We start from the raw sequence: 23,015 nt of genomic DNA on the forward strand, positions 1-23,015 counted from the left end.
TTAAACCCTGACCACAAACAAGCTTCCTGATACGTTATCAAGACACCACTCTGAGGGGGAATCCATTAAAGGGCTCCTATCAGAGAGAGAAGTGTCTCTGATACGCCTTATATTGACATTGTCAATTGTGAGTACCACCATTGCAGAGTTATCTTGAGACTTCATTTGTTTATACCATCTGCACTATTATATATATTTTTTCTTTCATGTTCACGAGACACACAGCGCTCCGCTCAAATTGCCAACCTACCAAAGGCGTATCAGACACCTGATTCTTCCAAAGTATTTCTCAGGGGATAAACACTTCTTAGAAGCTAAACATAATGTGAGACAATTACGTTTTCAACTTGTTGATCATGTATCACCACAGGAGAGGGGGGAAAGAGAGAATCTCCTCCTTAGATGCGAGACTAAATGGATTCATGAATGAAACTGTTTAAGATTGAAGCGTATAAATGAGATTATAGATTTTAGATCATATGTGTCACAATACATTGCCTCTGTCTGTAAATTGTTATCAGAATGTTAAGATTATGTGGTCATTGATGGTCACTTTCTACCATATTATGTCTTATGGTATCACCTTTTTGACTTAGAAATGTGTGTTAGGTACAGTAGTTGTGTATAATTTAACATTTTTTTATAAAGAAATGTATGCATATTTTATAGGACAATTAAACTTAGAAGATGCTGTCTATCTGGTCTCTGAATAAATACTGGAAAAAGATGCAGAGCCCTGATACACCTATTTTCATTGGTGAACCAGCCAGGTCCATCTTCCTTGGTGAGCCATAGCCCATCAAGGTCTTTGCATGCTCAAAAGGGGGGAAAAGCCTTAGAGGGAGCGATCCCCATTGGGAGTCAGAATCTCTGTCATTCCTCTAGGTAGATTTTTAAGCAGTGCACCCTTCATAGCCTGGAATTCAATTACATTTCAGACAGATGTCATAACTCAACGAACTAACTTGGTGTCCACCGATACCAAGCACAATCAAAGAGAGATGCTCCTGGTTCTGTGCGGGGGAGGAGTAACTCACAAGGCGTAGGCCACAAAATTGATGTGAAAGGCTGGTGTGTAAGCATTTATCTAAGTTGATGGGGATTTCTCCAACACCCATGCCTACCTAGACAGCATCACTTAAAAGCTTACATTAGTAACCCTGATTACATTGTCTTGTGCTATAGATTTTATTCAAAGACAGGCTGAGAGAAAGATTTCCCTCACATATCCTGAGACGGTAGGCTGTGTAGATTTAAGGAATGCTCTCTGGAAACAAGTTATGAGTGCCTTTGATGATAAAAAGTTGCAAGAAATGATACCATCTACAGTAAATGTCAGAATAGGTAGCAGAACACCTCTGAAATAGATCCAGAGTATTTTAAGGATTAGGCACAAAGATATCAAAGAGTATGCTTTGTGGAAAGAGAAGAAAGAGAGATTAGAAAAATATAACAAATTATGAGGAAAATGAAAGGCAGAAGTTGATTGCTAAATCAAAAAGCAATGCACAGCTCTCATATCTTGTAAATATCTACAGCTCACAGATAAGCCCCTCCCCCCTCTCCTCCTCTCTGAATGGTATGCAAGCAACTACACACTTCACAGACATGAACCATTAACCCAGAAAGAAGCTGAACAGAATTCTAAAAAAGTTGTTTAAAATATTTTTTAAAGAAATTAATGATTATGAAAGTATTCAGATTAGTTATAGTTATAATCATAAGAATAGAATATGAAATTCGTATTACATTAGTATTTTTTGCAGGAATAAGAATTAGACTTTTTTTTTCACCATGAATGTAAATAAACACTAGTTTTTAGTGTAGATTTTGGTATCAATGGCATGTATAATTTATTGGGATCATATTTAATTATTTGGCTACAAATCAGAAGAGTATGATTTCTGATTGTCTTATAAATTCTATGTTCCGCACTGAAAAAGAGAAAGGGGGCTTCCCCTTAAATATTTTCTGTTTGTTTTTTTTTATAGAAAAATCATAGTAAATACTGTAGTTTGAAGGAATAATCATTCCATGTCGTGGAGTGAAATGTTATGTCACTTTATAACATTTAATGATTTAGAAGTGAAAGATAATGGAGGTCAAAATAAACATATGTAGTATAATATTTTACGGAACTATTAATGTGTGAGGATTCCGAGGTCACGACGGTCGCAGCGTGACCTGCCCTCACCTCTTGTTGCGCCCACTGCTGCGGGACATCCCCCTCGCCGGTCCTGTCTGGTCCTCATGGTTGGGGGACTCCCCCCTCGTCCCCGGCGGGCGGCCGCTGTACCGCGGGCGGCTGGGGCTCTGGCGTCTGCTACCACTCATGGGCGCGCTCTCCCCCTCGTTACGGAGTGCATGCCGGATCAAGATCATTTATTCACTGCTCCTGCAGTGAAGCTACGCCCCCAGCTCAAACACAGGCTGCAATCATGCCCCAAAGCTGCTCACCTGCATTCTCCTCAAGGCAGCCTATCCAGGACAGCTCCATGCACTCCTCCAGGTTTGCCCCCTCTTCCTATTCGCCAGCCGCACTATTTAATGCCTGTCTTGCCATTCCCACATCACTCGACATAGTCTCTACTAGCGGATGTCTATGCTGGCGCTCTCTCTCTTGTCTTCGTTTATTCAGGTTACGAACCAGCTTGGTGGAATTCACTCTCTGGCTCCGGACCCCGGCTCTCACTTGACCTCACTGCTTCTCACACCCCTCGATCTCAGCTTGGACCCCGACCTTCTGGATCTCTCCTCTCCCAGACCTTGGCTAATGGCAACGACTACGTCTCTTCTTTTACCGGTACAGGCAAGTATTGCTACAGCTATTTCCACCTGGCCTGGCAAAGCCAAAACACCACACTCGGGACACGCTCCTTCTGCTGCGGGTGCGTGCACATATACGTCCCCACCTCAGTATAAGGGACGCGTCTGGTCTGCGGGCAGTACCAGCGTAACATAATGTAATGCAGTTGTGAAAAGACTATGGGGCCTATGCACTAAGTAGCGATAAGCCACTTATCGCCGCCTTATTGCCAAAAAAGCCTACAGCGATTCAGTAAATCCCGATAAGTTAGCAATAAGAGACCTTTTCTGCAATTTTTTTTGCAGAGAAAAAAAAATCGCGAAACGAGTGGCAATAAGCCACTTATCGCCAGGTTTTCAAACTCGCGCTATTCTAGTAGCCCAGATTAACATTTTTGAGGCTAATCGCCGCTCTAGAATTGAGATTTCCTCTCAAAATCAAAATCGTCCCGTCAGGAAAAGTTGGCAAGAAGGTGGTGAGAAGCTGCCGATAAGCGGCGAGACAGGACTTGTTTTAAGCATGGAGTCTTTGAAGCTGACACGTATTGCTTTGTAGTTGTGATCCCGTAGTCTTGAAAAGTAGGAGTATTAATAAATATAACCGTTTACCTTTCAGACCTTATTGTGTCACTGCTTACGTTATGAATGTGTTAAGATATGACTTGTTGATGTTATGGTTATATAGGTTGATGGATTTTTCCACTCAACAGGGTCGCTGGACAGTCCTATCGTGACGTCTTAAAGGTGCAGTTCAAACAATGTCATACATGTGTGTAAAGAATAATAAATCATTTATGTGCTTTGACAAAATACTTTGAAATAAAAAAATAACCATGCCATATATTTTTATTATACATCTTGATGTTTATAATGTAGAAAGCATTAGCAAAGTGACAGCCCCTTCCTCTTCTGATTGACTCTGCCTCTTCATCCCCGGCCTCTCTCTAGCAGTGCACCAATTGTATCTAGTAACTAGCCAGTCATATTATATTGATGGACTAAATTTCCTGCAATGCGGTGCAAGAAAATAATTAAATAACCCGACCAAGCGATCGATTACAGGAGAACTGATTGATCTGCAATGTAGCTAATCACTTGTCAGTGTGCAGATTGTATTGATGCACATATTTAATGAGAGAAAATACATTTCATTTTGTCAAAACGTCACCTTGAACTGCAATTTAACATATAACGATAATTATTGTGACAGTGGTGACATATGGCCTCACTGGTTACATATGTTTAAACATTTAACAATCATAGCTAACTTATTCAAAACATGTTTTCTTCTGTCATCGATCAATAATGTTTGTATTACTATGGTCAATACCATTAGGCTTTTGCTCTTTCAATAAATCCTTCAATATGTTTATGTGTTTTAACATGTGAATTTTTTTTTGATTGTGGGGGTGTGGGATTTTAAAGGTCAAAATGCTTCAATGATTTACTAACAATTATCCGTAACCTCTAATTCCCACTCCAATTTCTGACTGTTAGGTATGTGACAATTCATGACATTAGAAAGATCTGTTTTTATTTGTCTAACCAAGGTATACGAATAGGTACGTCACATCTTCAATAAATATTAGGTTATAACGATTAGGGCATGCTAATAAACAGATATTCATTGTTTCTAAACACACACGGAGGGTATTGTTTCTATTTTTTTTAACAGCTTTCAATATTTCAAGTCAGGTGACTTTATGACAAACCTACTTAACGAATCAAAAGTCACAGTTACTTCGTGGTAGAGATGGCGGATGCAGAGATAGAGAGCGAGTTTAGACACATTATGCTGAGAAGGAGAACCCTGGCTTTGGAGGAGAGACAGATGAGATAGGAGAGTGCAGAGGGGAGAGGGGAGATGAGAGAGGAGAGGGGGGAGAGGAGAGGGGTGAAAGGAGGAGGGGGGAGATGAGAGGGACAGGAGAGGGCGAGGAGGGAGGGGAGGAGAGGGGAGGAGAGGGGAGGAGAGGGGAGAGGAGAGAGGTGGTGCCCTGCCAATCCTTATACCATGAACACACACTTTTGGAGGGGCTTACTGAGGATGAAATTATTAGCCGATATCGCTTGAGTTCAGCAGCAATCTTAGCTCTTTATGAAGAGTTAAGAGAAGATTTGGATTCCGTAACAGGCAGAGATCACGCAGTCCCTGGCCTTGTTAAAATGCTGTGCTCATAACATTTTCTTGCTTCTGTGTCTTGCACCACCTCGGACACCAAATGTAGACGGACGTTCACAGAGGTACACAATTGGAGTCGTTATAATGTGAAATTATAATAGGCTTTATTGTGCCTTTTCCTTTTCATCAGGAAATTATCCAAACACAGGGGGGAACAAAGCTTCCATTCACTTGGGAATATTTCTAGTAAAATCCTTGCAATTAGTTCACATCTCCATTAGTTAAGCATTTCTCCCATCCCAAACACATAGCATGAAAATAAGCAGATATAAGCAGTCTCTTAATAATGAAAGTCTTATCTGTTTATCAGCTGTAGAGTAAGCTTCTCTGCTCTCCTGGAACCGCACCCGTGCGTGCACAGAAAAATATCAGCATCCAGGTTTAGAAATCTTATTGGGTGTCTTGCAATCAGCTCTGCTGTGTGGCTGGCAGAACTCAAGACATTGTGGTGTCACCAAAGGTCAGCTCTCAGTCAGAGCTAAAGAGAGTCACTTCCTGTCTCAAAGGCAGGCTTTTTGTAAACAATCTAATCAGGCAGGTGATGTTTAGTAATTAACTACCACACAGCTAGATTAAAGGAGCATTACTGAACAGGGATAAGTCCCCTGTTACATACCTCCCCTGTTTGTGGGAAGCTCGGGCTTACCACGGCCAAAGCCCATCCTTCCACTCTCATTCTAGATATCTATGTGACTTGAATGAGAGTGGATGGAGGAAGAGAACCCTCTGTCCCGCTGGGATTGGAGCCCTTTCTCCAGTTTATTTTTGTCTCCTCCCGAAGATGCTTGAGATCAGCACTCCTCAGTCGCTCGAGGAGGACTTTTTCCACGTAAAGTCTTTTTATCGCGTGCGCGGTCTTGAGATTTCTGTTGCGTCGGGCACTCCTCTTTTTGTAGACAAAGTGTATGGCAACAGATGCAGAGCAGTTAGGACTAGCCCTTAGAGTTTTCTGCTCTTGAAGTGGTTTTCTGAAGCTTCTCCACACCACGGAGTCACCAGTTCAGCTTCTTCAGCTAAGGATTCTTCTGGCTTTGATTCTGCACTCCTACCTCTGTTTTTTGCTTGTTGGGCAGCTGTAGGTTTGGCTAGTGCTTTCTTTGGTGGCTTAAACTTTGTAATTTTGTTTTGAAGTTGCGTGGAGTCCCCAACTCTCACTGTACCCTTGTCCTTACGGGCATTAGTTACTGTGGGATACTGGTGCTTGGGCACAGCCAATACCTTTTTCCGTATTGGAGGAATCTGTATCAGAGTCTCCTTCATATTCTGGAGCTCTGTAATTTTTGTCGTCAAGGTTGCCGCTGCGTCTGTTTTCTCCTTGGTGTACTGACTCAAGGGAATGGAACAGTCTCTCTGTCTCTCCAGCTCTTGCTCCAGTTTCTGAGCCTTCTCACGCTCCCTCTCATACAGTCACCTGGTATCGAAGCTCCGCTTCCAACGATGCTCTGAAGACATGCAGTGTGGCCTTTTGCTCCTCATACTGCTCTGTGGGGACGTACTGGGTATTCAGATGTTCCTGCAGCGCTTGTACCTCTTTAGCAGACTGCAGTTTTTCTTCCTGTAGCGTTTGCTGCTTCTCCTCAGCATACTGGAGGTGTGTACGCAGACCTTGCAGTTGGTTCTGCAGTCGGTGCTCTGCGTCAAACTTTTCCTTGACTTCTTCTGTTAACTGAAAATTTTCTTCTTTCAGTTTTAAGTTTTCTCTTTTTAATCTTGAACTTTCTCCTTTTTCAGTCTCTGTATTCTTCAGGGCTTCTTTGCCGTCCTCCTTCCATTTACGCACATCTGCTTTGAGAATGACAATCTCCTGGCGTGAGACTTCCTTCTCTAGGTTGAGGGTCTGAAGCTCCTTCTGAGAGACTTTGAGAACTGTACCAAGATTACCAATAGTTTCTTTAGCAATGTCCAGCTCCTCAGTGAGACTGTTTAGTTCCTTTCTGGAAACTTCCAGGTCTGTGCGGCAGCTGTTGGTCTCATGATGTGAGGCATCAAGCTCTATACGAAGAGTGTGAACCTCTTGCTGGAAGACTGTCATCTGCTTCAGTGCCTCCTCATACTTCCGCTTTAGCGTAGCCACCATTTTAACAGATTGGCTCTGCTTTTCATCCATGGCGGAGATTGTAGCCTTTGCAGTATCTAGCTCAGTCTTGAGATCCTCCAATTCGGTCTTGGTCGCAGAATAAATTGCGAGCACAGTCTTCTGTAGCTCAGCATTATTTTTTCTTTCTCTTCCTAATTCTTCACAGAGCAGATCACAGTCATGCCTGGCAATTTTCAGGGCGTCTTCAGGGCTGGTCAAGGATCGTCACTCACTGGTTCCGGCTCTGCTTCCCTGGGATGACTAGTTGAGGGTTCCTCACTGTTGGCACCGGACAGACACTTCTTTGGGGTACATGACTTCTGCCTTGGGCCCTCTGGATATTTGGTTAACCGTGGGACAAATTCTCCATTTTCTCTAGGCTGCCGGGCAACTCGGTCCCCCTTTTCCTCCACAGGATCTGCGGACATGTCTGTTCCTTCCACGGTAAGTCAAGAACTGCTTTTATTTTTATTTTTTTTCCTTTTTGATTTGGATGACACCGTCCCTGCAGGAATACTGGGGTCTCCATCTTCATTTGAAGTTTTAGCAGCTTCATTATATACGCCAGGCTTTTCTTGCAGCTGCTTTAGCTGACAGAAATATTCGGTGATCCACTGCTCCCGCTCTGTCTCCTGCTGATCATATTCGTCATCAAAGGGAGCGGTCTTTTCTGTTCGTGCCGAGTTCAGGCACCCCCACCATTCTTGGGGTGTTTTGTGGGTATGACTCGGTTCGGGTTCCCTGTAAGAGATGTCTTCCTCTTTATTGGACTGGAAGGGCCACTCTTCCATGGGGTAGGGTTCATTACAGGAACGCTGCATCTTGTCCTTCATTTTTAGGCTATCAGGTGTAATTTTCTTCCTGACCTCAGGAGGCGCTATTGCAGCTGTTGCCACTGTATTTGCTAGAACCCCCAATTGTGGTAGTCCCCACCATTCTTGGGTAATTTTTTTTTTTTCAATATCAGCAGTGCTGTGCATGCATTTTCTTTTATCAGGTATACAAGATGTGCAGTTGCTAAGTAAAAAAAAAAGTCTATTTGCTATACACTATTTACTTGCTGGGTGCAATCCCTCCGCTTCAGCAACAGAATTTGGTTTTCTGCCTGAGTTCAGTAATTTTCAGTCTCATCTTTGTGTATTATGGCATTCACACTTCACTCTTTGGGTGTCTGTTTTGCTCCCAAGATAATAGGCATACTTTTTTACTTGCAGAAAAAAAAACAGTCTTTGCAGTGGACTTTTACTTTCATTCCCGGCAGGGTGACTCAACACTCAGCAATTGGCTTTGAAAAACCTTTTTCCTTTATAGGGCAATTTTACACTCAGCATTTGTTTGCTAAAAATTCCCCTGCTTCAGCACAGTCTTTGTATCAATTTTCACACTTTTCTGCATATACTCCATTCACAGCTGGTAGCCCTATGCGGTGTGGCAACCTTTATTTGCAAAATCAGTACCCCTCATGGGTCACCATCTGTATTCACTGCTTCAGCGAAACTTTTGAAAACAACAAACACCTATCCCTTTTCAAGGGCTGACTCACTTCTTGAACCCTGACTATGGCTGGAAGGCAAACCCCTATTTCAATGATCGTATTACACTTTGTGATAGGCAATTAAAGGTTTACCTGCTTCAGCATTCTCTTGGGATTGTGGAAAAGAGTCCATCCGTGGTTTTTGTAAGTCTCAGTGCAGTGTAAGTTTCAGTGGTGTGTACCCCTTTAACTCTGCCTCTGCTGCATGAGAGTTTTTTTGTTTGTTTTTTCAAGTTGTTTAGACTGTTTGTAGGCAAAAAGCATAACAAAAAAATTCACATAAAAACTCTGGTCCTTTTTAACTACAAAGACACCTCTTGTCCCACCTCGGACACCAAATGTAGACGGACGTTCACAGAGGTACACAATTGGAGTCGTTATAATGTGAAATTATAATAGGCTTTATTGTGCCTTTTCCTTTTCATCAGGAAATTATCCAAACACAGGGGGGGGGAACAAAGCTTCCATTCACTTGGGAGTATTTCTAGTGAAATCCTTGCAATTAGTTCACATCTCCATTGTTAAGCATTTCTCCCATCCCAAACACATAGCATGAAAATAAGCAGATATAAGCAGTCTCTTAATAATGAAAGTCTTATCTGTTTATCAGCTGTAGAGTAAGCTTCTCTGCTCTCCTGGAACCACACCCGTGCGTGCACAGAAAAATATCAGCATCCAGGTTTAGAAGTCTTATTGGGTGTCTTGCAATCAGCTCTGCTGTGTGGCTGGCAGAACTTAAGACATTGTGGTGTCTCCAAAGGTCAGCTCTCAGTCAGAGCTAAAGAGAGTCACTTCCTGTCTCAAAGGCAGGCTTTTTGTAAACAATCTAATCAGGCAGGTGATGTTTAGTAATTAACTACCACACTGCTAGATTAAAGGAACATTACTGAACAGGGATAAGTCCCCTGTTACAGGCCCTTTCAAAACTAACAAAAGACAGAAGACCTAAGTATATAAAAAAAATGATAAATTTAATGTAACACAAAAATAAGACAGGGAAAAGAAAATAGAATCTGCAAAAATGTGCACCAAAAAGCTATGGTGGGTAGGGGACAGATGGGCAAAAGGTGCAAAGGGAATAACTAGACAAACTAAAGTAAATGGAAAAACACTGCAGTGCTACATGCAATAGAAATAGTAGCAGGGGACAATTAAATAACCAGGGGGCAAATAATGCAAAGGAAATACAAGACAAAATCAAAAAGTACCTGAAGATCAGTAGATCTGGTAGCCGAATAAAATGGAATAGGGAAAGTCCCAGCAATATTTTCAGTATGCGATCTCCCAAATCTTTGATTTCTTGTTTAATATCAAGGATTGATTTGTGCAGTTCTTCTTGTAGGGTAATTTTGATTGCGTGTAGTATTTTATTTGTCTACTTTGTTTAGCAGAGCTGGGTCTGCTTCCTCAGAGCTGAAGTCAGACTCCTGAATTCCACTGTCCATTATGACAAAATCTATCCTGCCGACTAAAATCCATTTGCGGATTGGATACATGTGACAAGGCCTTTTCCAGGTTTAAAAAGGCAGCACACAAAAAGTCTGTATGTAGCTGATGAGTCCAGCCGGGAGCTGGTTAATTCAGCTCGAGTCAATTAGCCAGTCTCCACCTGGTTCATCAAGCAAGTTTAAAGGTGTACTGCACCAACTGCAAGTTGTTCTCTATCACTGAGGAAGTTCTCTAGCACAGAAGGACTGTGTTGCATCATTTCTTTAAGTGTGAAGGCTTTTTTTTGGACTGTTACTGCTATATCCTGCATCTTTACACCGCCCAGCAGCAGTTTATACATCGCACGTGTGTATTGTGTATACATGGAGAATTTGTGCAACTTGTCTTTAGGTCTGACGCAAAGAGCTGACACTCTAACTATCACAGAACAGGAGATTGATAGGATTCTCTTTAAAACCTCACCAGAGGAAGCATTTGGGCCTGATAGGCCACAAGATCATTTGCAGGAGCTGGAAAGGCTCAAAAAGAAGGAAATTGACCTGTTCGCTCACGGCAGCTCGTTATCTGAATATTACAGACAGAAATTACTACCTCGTGGATTCCGCATCAACAACAGACCCACAATTGGCGCAGATAAGCCTGCATTCTGTGAGAGGTGGTGCCAGGTCCTTAATTGGGCCTCTTTGGACTTGATTATCTTGGTTATTGAGGAGGTGGGGGAACAACTTAGCCACACAAGGAAGGACATACTCAAAGTGGAGATCCTCATTGAACAGTCTAGCGTTGGTACGGACGTTGTACAATCATTGGATAGTCTTAAGACGAAGCTGGAAAAAATTCAAAGTGATCTTATTCACTTTAAGAAGTTGAAATTCAAAAAAGTTGTTAATGACTATAAAGACGGAAGAGTATACCTGTGGCTGAAGCAAGACCCCAAACCACGCAAGAACCAAAGAGGGAGAGCACCCCAGGGAGTCCAAGAAGCCCACACCAGTGACTCTGATGCCCATTCCTCAACAGAATGTCAGAGAAGCCAAAGTCCGGCCCCTTTTTTAAGCCAATCCAAGGACAAGGAGAAAGGAAAAGAAAAATTAGACGCGGGGGCCAGGAGAAAGGGAAGATCACCCTATCCCCTACGTACAACGGAGCAGAAATGAGTATGGACACCTTGGTTGTTAATCTGTCTGATTACACTCTTAATCAATGTGAAATGTCTGTCTTAGCTAGGGGGCCATCATATGTACCTACTACATTGTTTAATGAATTTGATTTGGAGGTTGACCTATTTAAATTCGAACGTGTATTAAACCTTAAATCATTTTTTTCTAACAGGTCTACAGAATCGGTGCATTCCAATATCCAACCAGGGACAGGTAATCCTTCTATGGAACTACAAGGGACACTTAATACTGACCAGCAAGGGACAGATAATTCGGCTTCTTACCAAGGTACCAAAATGTGCAAGCTTAAATCCACTTTTGTCCCGCCATTTAAAAATCAATCAGTCAGCACATATATACGACTGGTTAAGGCGGACATTGCAAGGTACAATAAAACCAAACATAGGGCTACATACAATATGTCTGTTCAGGAAAAGGAAGCATTAAAAACTTTGACTAATAATAATGACATTATTATTAAGCGTGCGGACAAGGGGGGTGCCCTAGTAGTGCAGAATTACTCAGATTATAAGGCTGAAGCCATCAGACAACTGAGTGACATTAACTGCTACATTAAATTGGATAGGGACCCTACAGTACCTTTAACTATGCGAGAGAAATTAAGGAAATTATCCAAATGGGGGTTAATAACCAGTGGATAACAGAGCCTGAATCTGAGTTTCTAACTATGTTGCATCCTAAATACCCTATTTTGTATACCTTGCCCAAAATACACAAGAATTTAAACAATCCCTTGGGGCGGCCTATTATAGCTGCTATTAATTCATTAAACCAACCCCTTGCAAAATTTGTAGACACATTTCTACAACCTATAGCAGACAGCCAAGTCATACATCAAAGACACGTTTGATTTCCTTGACAAATTAAAAAACACACCTGGTGATGGGACTAATCATATTCTGGTTAGTTTAAATGTGTCTAGCCTTTACACAATAATCCCCCATGTTGAAGGTCTTGAGATTATCAAGGCCGCCCTCATTTGCCATTATAGTGATACTGTTCCAATCAAATACATTATGCTCATTTTACATTTCATTCTCTATAAAAATTATTTAAGATTTGAGAGTGATTTCTTCCTGCAGATTCAGGGGACAGCAATGGGCAGTAATATGGCCCCTGCTTACGCCAACATATACATGACACATTTCGAAGAGCAGTACATCTACAAATCAGACTTTTTTGTGCATATTAAAAGCTATTACAGATATATTGATCTGTTTTTCATATGGACAGGTACGTAGATCAGCTGTTATCTTTTTTTGAGTATCTTAATGGTCTCCATTCACCGGTCCACCTCACTAATACATGGAGTACACAGCAACTCTCTTTTTTAGATGTCCTCATTACACAGACTAATGGGGAGTTACATACTGATCTTTTTAGAAAGGATACAGTCAGAAATGCCATTTTTAGGGCAGATAGCCATCATCCTCTTTCTCTTATTGATGCATTACCTTTTTCACAGAAAGTCCGGGTCTGCAAAATCACGAGCAGGAAGGATAATATTGAACCAGCTATTGGAGAACTAAGTAATAGATTCCTAGCTAGGGGATATCGTCCTGCTGTGTTAGACCGGGCACTTGATAAAGTTGGTACAGCCGCGGCCCCTTTTATTCTCCAACATCACCGCATTTTTTCGGGATTTTTTTTCCGAATGCCACGCACTTCACAGCGTTCATGCCACATTCTGACCGCATTCATACCGCATTCATGTTGCATTCACAGCCGCGGTTGATGTGTTTATTGATAATGGTTCGGATTTAATTGGTTGCAATTCTTCGCGTGTCCGCCAGATGGCAGATATTCATGAATTGTAATGCGCATGCGCTTCAGTAATGTGTCGACTTGCAGGTGTTTCGTTTAATACAACAGTGGTCTATTGTAAATTGGCCTTGGGACTGAAGGAAGAGGTTACAATAATGTATCAATTTAGGCTTTTCATATTAAAGAAAGACAAGCACCAGTTTCTGGTCTTGTTATTGTCCAGAGATTCCCGCCATGAGTGCACAAGTGCAGCCCGTGTTCCAAAAACCCGACAAAACGAACACTTATTTAATATGGTCCGCGATTAATGCAACAGATGATAAGATGGCAACAGTTGTTAAAATGTATCAGTATTTTATCGAAAACTATGACTTTTACAAATTTTCGCCAGATCCTCATGTGTGGAAGCGTGCAATAAGGAAAAAGTTATGTAGCGATCCATGTTTTTTTCGTATCGATCCCGAATTTATTGGAGGGTATTGGTGTGTATCACCGGGTTTTTCCTGTATCTATGATCATGCAGACGGCAAAAGGCGAAAGGCCGTGTTAAAACCAACTAAGAAACGTCAGTCGCTGGCAAGCAATGCGCCAGCACCAGCACCGGCTTCCAATAATGGTCCAACCGTCAGTGACAACCCTTGCTGTCTGTCCACGCACAGATACCTGCAGCCTGAGCCGGATTTCGCGTACAGTTTCGAGCAAGCTTGCATGTACCTAAGCGATTTCCAGCCTCATCAGCTGACTACAGTTGTAGTAGTCCCTGTCAACGATGTGTATGATCAAGAATACTGGACTGTAAGTGGCCCGGCGCCAGCTGATTGTGAAATTCTATGGTGAGTAATGTTGCCGTATTTTATTCTGTTTTTTTTATTTTGAAAATATCAATATCAGTGCGATTCAAAAGTCAAGCGATTCTCCTGTAAGCAATATCATTGGCTGAGCGGCTTCTACAGTACATACTGCACAATTGGTGAAAAGCTAGGCGCATGCGCATTGGAACCTTCTTGAAACGCATATGCGTGTCATCACATCGACGGTAGGCGCATGCGCATGTGAACAGGGGACTGACCATTACAGTAAAACTGTTACTTTTGTTTTTCCTCAGAAATGAAAACTTTGTCATCTCATGCGGAAAACAGCAAATGGAGGGATTCCGATGGATAATATCGCTTTGTGTAACAATGCCTGCACATTGCTGAATCGGATTTAAAAAACCACGTCTACAGTTTAGTGGCCATTGTTATTGATTAGGAAAGAATACCTGAAACAGTATGCTGATGTTTTCAGACCGTATACAATACTTTTTTTTATATATACTGTATAATAAACCCGAGAAAATAAAAAGTATGCATTTATTCTACATGTATTCCAGTACATATGTGTATTCTATACCCGTACAGCATGTATTGTTTTAATACTCTTGTGATGTACAGTACTGAGCATGCCTACAGTATACAGTACAGTATGCCTGGACAGTATTGTACACTCTAGAAACACTGTATTTTGTTACAGTATAAAAGGAGACAATGGAACAATTTAAAACAAATCAACATTTTCTTTTATTGGTGGAGTAAGTACAAAAACATTTATTTACAAGTATGGTTTACAGTCACATGGTGTTATTAAAAAAATTATTTATTCATAAAATATACAAAACGCAACATCTCCTTTATTAAAGTACAGCAAGTCAAAACATTTACAGTAGGATGGTGTACAGAACAGTCAGTCAGGCCTGCACAACTCCAGTCCTCGGGCACCGCAAACAGGCCCGGTTTTCAGGATAACCTTGAAAACCCGGCCTGTTTGCGGCCCTCGGAGACTGGAATTGTGCAGGTCCTCCTGTGTGTACAGTAAGTCAAAACATTTCTTTATTAATACAAGTTAAAACACGCAACATCTCCTTTTTTAAAGTACAGAAAGTCAAGACATGTACAGTACAACAGTATGGTGTTATTAAAAAAAATTCATTATTCATAAAATATACAAAACGCAACATCTCCTTTATTAAAGTACAGCAAGTCAAAACATTTACAAAAACATTTACAAAAAATAAACAACAGTTGAACAGTCACGCAAATGCGTACCCCACCAGATTGTCCTTCCAGGGCAGATGCCTTGTATGGCGCAAAATGCCATTAATGGCATCTCGAACGCTTTTCATCAAAGGATCTGTAATTGAAAAATAGCGCCGCAATTCTAGCCACAATAGTCTTTCTTAAATTTTCAGGAAGCGCCTTTTTTTTCGCGATTTCCTTCAAAGTTCACTTTGTAGGTCCACTCGCAGTACACCAAGAAGGACGCTTAAAAATTAAGGTGCTTGTAACAGGGGAGTAATCCCTGTTCATGTAATGTGCCTTTAATCTAGCAGTGTGGTGGTTAACTGCTGGTAGTCAATTAATAAACACCACCTGCCTGATTGCTTACAAAAGCCTGTCTGTTGAGACAGGAAGGGACTCCTTAGCTCTGAATGAGAGCTGACCTTTGGAGACAGAGGAGTGTTCTTGAGTCTCCCAGGAGAGACTGACCAAGAGAACACACATCTCTGGAGCTGACCAGTCTTGAGCTCTGCCCAGCATAGCTGATTGCAAGACACCAAATAAGACTTCTAAACCTGGAACCGCACCCGTGCGTGCACAGAAAATATCAGCATCCAGGTCACTCTTCCGTGGGGTAGGGTTCATTACAGGAACGCTGCATCTTGTCCTCCATTTTTAGGCTATCAGGTGTAATTTTCTTCCTGACCTCAGGAGGCGCTATTGCAGCTGTTGCCACTGTATTTGCTAGAACCCCCAATTGTGGTAGTCCTACAGGTGGGCATATTTTGCTTGTAGAGGTCATAGCTCTCACAGGCATCTCTGTAGAATTTTCTTTCTTGGATAAGTTTTACAATATCAGCAGTACTGTGCATGCATTTTCTCTCGTCAGGTATACAAGATGTGCAGTTGCTAGGTAAAACTCTCATTAGGTATGCTGAATGTGTAGTTGCTAGGAAAAAACTTCTGTTTGCTTTACACCATTTATTTGCTAGGTGCAATCTCTCCGCTTCAGCAACAGAATTTGGTTTTCTGCCTGAGTTCAGTAATTTTCAGTCTCATCTTTGGGTATTATGGCATTCACACTTCACACTTTGGGTGTCTGTTTTTGCTCCCAAGATATATATAGGCGGACTTTTTTTACTTGCAGAAAAAAAAACATTCTTTGCAGTGGACTATTTCTTTCATTCCCGGCATGGTGACTCAACATTCAGCAATTGGTTTTGAAAAACCTTTTACACAGTACAGAAATCACTTTTTCCCCTATAGGGCAATTTTACACTCAGCATTTGTTTGCTAAAAATTCCCCTGCTTCAGCACAGTCTTGTATCAATTTTCACACTTTTCTGCATATACTCCATTCACAGCTGGTAGCCCTATGCGGGGTGGCAACCTTTATTTGCAAAATCAGTACCACTCGTGGGTCACCATCTGTATTCACTGATTCAGCGAAACTTTTGAAAACAACAAACACCCATCCATTTTCAAGGGCTGACTCACTTCTTGAACCCTGACTATGGCTGACAGGCAAAACCCCTATTTCAATGACCATATTACACTTTGTGATAGGCAAATTAAGGTTTAGCTACTTCAGCAGTCTCTTCTGTTTTTTTTGTAAGTTTCAGTGCAGTGTGGTTTCAGTGGTGTGTATCCTTTTAATTCCGATCTCTGCTGCATGAGGTTTTTTTTTTCTAAGTTTCTCAGATTGTTTGTAGGCAAAAAAGCATAAAAAAAAATTTCACATAAAAATCTCCGGTCCTTTTTAATTACAAAGACACCTCTTGTCCCACCTCGGACACCACATGTAGACGGACGTTCACAGAGGTACACAATTGGAGGCTTTTATAAGGTGAAATTATAATACGCTTTATTGTGCCTTTTCCTTTTCATCAGGAAATTATCCAAACACAGGGGGGGGGGACAAAGCTTCTATTCACTTGGGAGTATCTCTAGTGAAAATACCATGCAATTAATTCACAACTCCCTAAGTCAAGCATGTCTCGCAGCCCCAAACATATATCATAAAATAATCAGATATAAGCAGTCTCTTAATAGGGAAAGTCTTATCTGTTTCTTGCTGTAGAGTAAGCTTCTCTGCTCTCCTGGAACCGCACCCGTGCGTGCACAGAAAATATCAGCATCCAGGTTTAGAAGTCTTATTTGGTGTCTTGCAATCAGCTATGCGTGGCAGAGCTCAAGACTGGTCAGCTCCAGGGATGTGTGTTCTCTTCGTCAGTCTCTCCTGGGACACTCAAGTACACTCCTCTGTCTCCAAAGGTCAGCTCTCGTTCAAAGCTAAGGAGTCCCTTCCTGTCTCAACAGACAGGCTTTTGTAAGCAATCAGGCATGTGGTGTTTATTAATTGACTACAAGCAGTTAACCACCACACTGCTAGATTAAAGGCACATTACTTGAACAGGGATTACTCCCCTGTTACGGTGCTTAAAAATTAACATGGCATACTTGTGGGGCAAACCAGCACTCATCACCCTATACTTCTCCCTGGGTGCAGGGCAGCTCACGCAGGATGATGTCAGGCACCGTATCGATGCAAGCGTGTGTAGGTTGGGTTCTGGGAGCGGGTGTGCTTCTGTGAGCGGGTGTGCTTGTGGCGGCGGGAGAGGGTACGTTGTCTGGGAGGAAGCTTTCTTCCTGTCTTGGTCGCCGTGTTGTCTCCTGGCGTGGTCTTGACGGGGTTGTCATGTTATCCTCCTCCTCAACAGCATACATGTACACAAATTCTTCTGGTGGAGGGGGTGGATTTCAGGGGCACCAGCGGCAGCGTCGTGGACGAGTAGTAGAGAAGATGGGCTGTAGATTTCCGGGAGAGCGGCGGCAGAGTTGTTGAAGTGTATTGGAGGAAGTGGTCTGCGGGTTCGATGGGTTGGCTGCCATTTGTTTTGCGTTGAGTGTACATCACCGTATTTCTTCTTTACATAATAAGGCTTACGTGTCTTGAAACCCTTAGCCTTTGGGGTCAGCAGAAGGTTTTCTTTATTAGCCTGTCGCTTTGGCCTTGGCTTGGGAACGGCTCCTGCCTTTCGCTTTTTCTGCGTGACAGGCACGGCAGAGGCGAGTGGCTTCTTGCGTCCGTAGAATCGGGGTTGATCCATGGAAGCAGATGGCACAATGCAGTATCTGGACAAGGGCAAGTTCAGATAAAGATCATCGAGTGGTGGGCTATGCAAAGTGTGTAAACTTTTATGCATGGCGACGAGGTACAGGTGTTGAAAGTGGGCGTACTCAAATGTGAGTCATTAACGTATAAATACACCATCCATTTTGTGGATTCACTGCACATTGAATACACATCGACTAAACATCGAATATACATTCTTGTGTTTATATTTCTTTCTACTCACAGCAATGCCTGTTAAAAAGATTTCAAAGGATCTCAGCATGAGAATTAAGGAGCTGTACACGAGCGGACACCGAATTGCAGATATCCAACGCTGGTTAGCTGCTTCTGGCCTCGTTGTGCCATCAACCACCGTGTGCTATCATGCACACGGAAAAACCAAACAACGCACGAGGACACCAACGGTAACTAACGCGTAAGTATATTTATATAACTATATAATACAGTATATCTATCATTGTTTATATTGCTGCATATTAATAGAACAATATATTGTGTAGATCTGTCAGGTTTTATATTCATTTCGGAATATTTATATAACAACAGTATATATATTGTTTATATTGCTGCATATTAATAGAACAATATATTGTGTAGATCTATCAGATTTTATAGTCATTTCGGTATATTTATATAACAACAGTATATATATTGTTTATATTGCTGCATATTAATAGAACAATATATTGTGTAGATCTATCAGATTTTATAGTCATTTCGGTATATTTATATAACAACAGTATATATATTGTTTATATTGCTGCATATTAATAGAACAATATATTGTGAAGATCTATCAGGTTTTATATTCATTTCGATATATTTATATAACAACAGTATATATAGTTTATATTGCTGCATATTAATAGAACTATATATTGTGTAGATCTCTCTAATTGTATACTATTTTTTACTGCAAATGATGTGCTGTGCTTGTGGCGTACTGCACTGTAACTTACCGGATTGTTGTTTTTCTGTACATTGTAGGGAGACAACTCTTCTGGTCGACAAAATAAGTGAAGAGAATGATGAGAAGAGTGCATTAAGGGTCAAATACACTCTGCAGCAAAATCACAATCTCACTGTATCCGAGACCAGCATAAAGAAGATGAGACGCAGAATTGGATGGAAATATGGACGTGTGAGGTTAGTACTGGACAGTACAGGAGGTAAAAGTGTTGTTTAAGAAACTGTACTGTACCTCTAAAATTATTTATTCCTTGTCATTACAGAGCGTACCTTATGATAAGGGACGTTAACAAAATCAAGAGAGTGGTCTAAGCCCAGGCATGGATCGACAGTGGAGAAACTTTCCAGGATTGCATCTTCACTGACGAGTCTACTGTTTCGCTGGAGAGATTTGCCACCTTTGCATTCCACAAAAAAGGTCGCATATCTATGAAGCCGCGTCCAAAACACCAGTGAAGATGCATGTGTGGGGTGCCATCTCTAGGTGTGGACCAGGATGCATCGTTATCTTTGAAGGTACAGTAAAATGTATGTCACACGCTTTTGCCTTACGCACTGTACTGTACTAGTGTGCAGTTTTTGGAGCACTTTTCTTTTCTTGTTATAGGAATCATGAATAAAGCTATCTTCCAAGACATAATTGTGCCTGAGATTGTGGAATACATCACACATGAGTTCCCGGATTGTCACCGTTTCTACAAGGACAACGATCCGAAGCACACCGCATCAACAGCGCATATCCTTGAGCGCGGTATCAACTGGGTGAAGACACCAGCGGAGTAAGTGCGGTAACCGTGTCTCATTTTTTCCCACTGTTTTTACTGTGTACTGTATCTCTTAAACTAATTGTCCTTTTTCCCCCCTCCAATGACAGATCGCTAGACTTCAATCCTATTGAAATGGTCTGGCATTAGCTGAAGGACCATATCCGAAAAGTCAAGAAATCCTCCAAAAAGGATGAGTTGGCGCAAGGCATACTGGGTTTTTGGAACGATGTACTCACCGTGGAACAATGCAATAAATATATTGACCATATTGCGACTGTGTTGCCCATTGTGGTCGCGCGTAATGGGCAAGCATCAGGAAGGTAGTATGGTATACAGTAGTACTGTACTGTAGTATTGTAAGTACAGTATGATACAGGTAAGTATGGCACACAGATTTTTTCTTTCCTAGTAGTCAGAGTATACAGTAGTTCCAGTATAGACTAGTTTGACAGTACTAACTGCATACTGTAGTCCAATATGGAGTAGCTATACAGTACACACTGCCATAATACAGTATGCACCTACAGTAACTGCTCAATTTTTTTCTTTCCAGAGAGAGCAGCACCAGCAATCTGGTTACAACGTATTTAACAGTCGTCAGAGTATACAGTAGTTCCAGTATAGACTAGTTTGACAGTACTACACAGCACACAATGCCATAATACAGTATGCACATAACTGCACTATTTTTTTGTTTTCTTGTCTTTTCAGAAAAAAAGGATGGACTGGGGGAGAGGGGGGATATCGTGTACAGTCTGTGAACTGTTTGTACAGTTAAGTGTACAGTATCTAAACTGCAGTCATGATGTACACAAAAAGGGTTTGGGGGGAGGGTTGGCTGAGTCATGCGCAGTAATCAACTAGCTCCCATCCCAAAGAGGATTACACACAGGCGCAGAGAGGTGATGCTCGGCTAGGAATGGATTAAAAACACAATGACAAGCTTCAGAAACTGAATGACTCTGTAGAGGTGTCTGTAGATAAGAGTTTCAAATCCTTGAGCGAGCCTTGTGTGTGTGTGTGGGGGAGGGGGGTACAGGGTACAGCAGGGTACAGCAGCATGAATGATTAGCTCTGCTGCAGTTCAAAGAAATGGCATATTTTCAAAACTGAAAAGTGAAGTGCCGAGTTCCCTCACTGCCCGTCTCCAGAGCTCCTCGACCGGACCGGATGTCGTCACCGCCGTACCGGATGTGACGTCAGACGCCAGCTTCCACACGGTCTGATGCGAGTAACGGAGAAGAGCAGCTGATAGTTGTACCACACGGGTCCGGCACCTCCCTGCCTCAAGTAAAACGTTACGTGTACACTGGCGACACACTTTATTCGAGCTCGGCTAGTCCCACGAATTCGGGTATACCCGGGTGTATTGAGGTTTGTGACTGTTTTCTGCCCGAGTGCATTGAGTTATTTTCCGGCAGGGATTGAAGCATTTTATTCCCGTTGGCTGCAATACTGCACACTACATATATATATACTGCATTACAATTCATGAATTTATGCCATCTGGTAGACACGCGAAGCATTGCAGCCTATTAAATCCTAATCATTATCATTTAACAGATCAGCCGCCCATCAGCCAGGCATGAACCCAGGCTGGGAAGGCAAATGCAACGGGGCTTGTCAGAGGTGAGGAGTGGCGCATTCCAGGTATCTGCCAGGTACATACCGGGTATTTGCTCGAATAAAGTGTGTCGGTGCAGTACATGTCTAATGTACTTATTGTGAGTACGATTCTTATGCCGTTTGTTGTTCTTCTATTATAAATTTTATTTCGATCTGTAACATGGTCTGCCCTTGTTTTGCATGACATCCACCTTACACCATTTCCCGTCTGAGAGCTGATCTGAATATACTCCCTGCTGAAAACCTGTCCTGATTTGGAAGATTTTGACCCATCTCTACCAGTGGTGTAGACAATGCTGTTTATAATCTGACCTGCTTGTAAGTAGGCATTGCTAAAGAGCCAAGTTTTCCTGCTATCCAAGTTGTTTTGATTTATTGCACTATTATATGTTCTTTATTTTTTGGTGTATCCCTGATATCGTCGCTCCCTTCCTACCCTGGACAAGATATTTTCAAAAGGAACGTCATCATAATAATTTGATCCCTACATCCCCAAATACAGTACTGTACATAAAAAGCACACAAATCAACCATGTGCAGTCAAACGCACAGTGTCGCAGTCAAAAGCTATAGCACAGATTGAATATTGTAATATCAAAATGGTTTATGCAGGCTTGTGAAGAAAATAAAAATAAAAAATGAGGAGAGAATAAAAAAAAAATATTTTTTTTTGGTCACTCCCTCAAGCAAGCAGTGGTGAATTTACATGCTCATGCAGTAGTTATCATCAACCGGACCAAAAAAAAAAACGCATCTGCCCGCGATTATCAGAGCGCCGTGGATCCGGCAGCATTAGGATAAAGGCGGCCGCCACTGTAAGTGCTACCAAAAATAAGAAGGAGGACAGGCTTGTATTTACCACTACGTATAGTCAAGCTGGTGGTTTTATTAAATCTGCCATTCTTAAACATTGGCATATTCTGCAAAATTATGATATATTATCTGAAAGTTGCTGTGTACCACCAATAGTGGCATTCAAAAGAGGGAGGTATCTGGCGGATAGCCTGATACATGCAGATAATGAGGGTAACTACAGAACTCCTCATTTTCTGGAAGGTGGCAAACCGGGTAACTTTAGATGCATGAGCTGCTCGGTCTGTAACCGTCTGACTACCGGTAGTGAATTCAGTCACCCCCACAGCGGGAGGATCATAAAAATTAAAAATAGAATCACATGTAGATCTGAATATGTAGTGTACATAATAAAGTGTCCATGCGTTCTTCTTTATGTGGGTAAGACCATAAGAATGTTAAAAACAAGGTTCATTGAACATAAAAGTGTAATTCGAAAAGGTACGGATCCCTCTATTCTTGTGCAACACTGTGTGGAACACAATCATAATGTAGCCTCTTTACGTATCATGGGTATTGAGTCAGTAGCACCTAGACAAGGCACTCCAGATAGGGAGACTTTCTTATTGAGACGTGAATCATTCTGGATACATGCTTTAAATACCAGCAACGGTATGGGACTTAATGAGCAACAGAA

Source organism: Ascaphus truei, chromosome 1, assembly GCF_040206685.1.
Source record: "Ascaphus truei isolate aAscTru1 chromosome 1, aAscTru1.hap1, whole genome shotgun sequence".
Classification (NCBI taxonomy): Eukaryota; Metazoa; Chordata; class Amphibia; order Anura; family Ascaphidae; genus Ascaphus; species Ascaphus truei.